Here is a 1,477-nt window from a genome sequence, read left to right as displayed (position 1 = left end):
GAAGAAAGTACTGAGTGGTATAATGTAATTGCCAAATTGGAATTTGGCCAGGGCAGTGTTAACAGTCCTGTTCTTGCAAAAAGCATAATAGGATATGTAATGATCACAAGTTTTTTGGCTCTGGACTTCATATGAAAGATGGCACCTCCATTGCCACAGTGCCTTCTATCACCATGCCCCAGATTGTTGATATAGTACTGACTACAACCTATCCTGAAAGATAATCCCTCACTCTCACAGATCTTGGGAGACAGACCTGTCCTTGCTTACAGACAGCCCCCCAACCTGAAACAAATACTCACCAGCAACCACACACTACAGAACAAGAACACTAACCCATGAACCTATTCTTGCAACAAAACCCGATGCCAACTCTGTCCACATATCTATTCAAGTGACATCATCATAGGAACTAAATCACATCAGCCACGCCATCAGGGACTCGTTCACATGCACATCTATCAATGTGACATATGCAATGTGCCAGCAACGCCCCTCTGCCATGTACATTGGCCAAACCGGACAGTCTCTACGCAAAAGAATAAATGGATACAAATCTGACATCAGGAATCATACATCAGGAATCATAACATTCAAAAAACCAGTAGGAGAACACTTCAACCTCCCTGGTCACTCAGTAACAGACTTAAGGTGGCAATTTTGCAACAGAAAAGCTTCAAAAACAGACTCCAACGAGAAACTGCTGAACTTGAATTAATATGCAAACTAGTTACCATCAATTTAGGCTTGAATAGAGACTGGGAATGGCTGAGCCATTACACACATTGAATCTATTCCCCCATGTTAAGTATCCTCACACTTTCTTGTCAAACTGTCTGAAATGGGCTATCTTGACTGTCACTACAAAAGGTTTTTCTCTTAATTAATTAGCCTCAGAGTTGGTAGGGCAACTCTCACCTTTTCCTGTTCTCTGTATGTGTGTATATATCTCCTTATTGTACGTTCCATTCCATGCATCCGAAGAAGTGGGCTGTAGCCCACGAAAGCTTATGCTCAAACAAATGTGTTAGTCTCTAAGGTGCCAAAAGTACTCTGTTCTTTTTTTGAAGTAAAATGATGTTTATTCTAATTGCCAGCTCTGCAAACTCCAACTAGAATGGCAGACTCCAGCCGGGCTCTTTGCCTTGTGCATCATCACCAACTCCCACAGGCCAAATTCTGCCCTCAGTTACACCTGTGCTACCCTGCCTGCAGTGGAAACAACTCACAGTTCTAGTGCTGATGCACCAGTCAGACTAGGGGCCAGCTCCCACCCCACAGGTTGGCTCTGCAGCACTAACAGCAATAAAAAGCAGTTAGTCACTAAAATCAGCAGGTGGAAATGACACATGCAGGGAGCAGAGCTGGTGAATGAGAATGTGTCATTTTCATTGTCCCTTTCCTGATCACAACTGCACTTAAATTTGACTTCGTACTTTCCAACACTACTGTGTAAGTAACCTCAGGGGGTGCTTTC

Source organism: Gopherus flavomarginatus, chromosome 12, assembly GCF_025201925.1.
Source record: "Gopherus flavomarginatus isolate rGopFla2 chromosome 12, rGopFla2.mat.asm, whole genome shotgun sequence".
Lineage (NCBI taxonomy): Eukaryota > Metazoa > Chordata > Testudines > Testudinidae > Gopherus > Gopherus flavomarginatus.
This window is presented reverse-complemented; position numbering follows the sequence as displayed.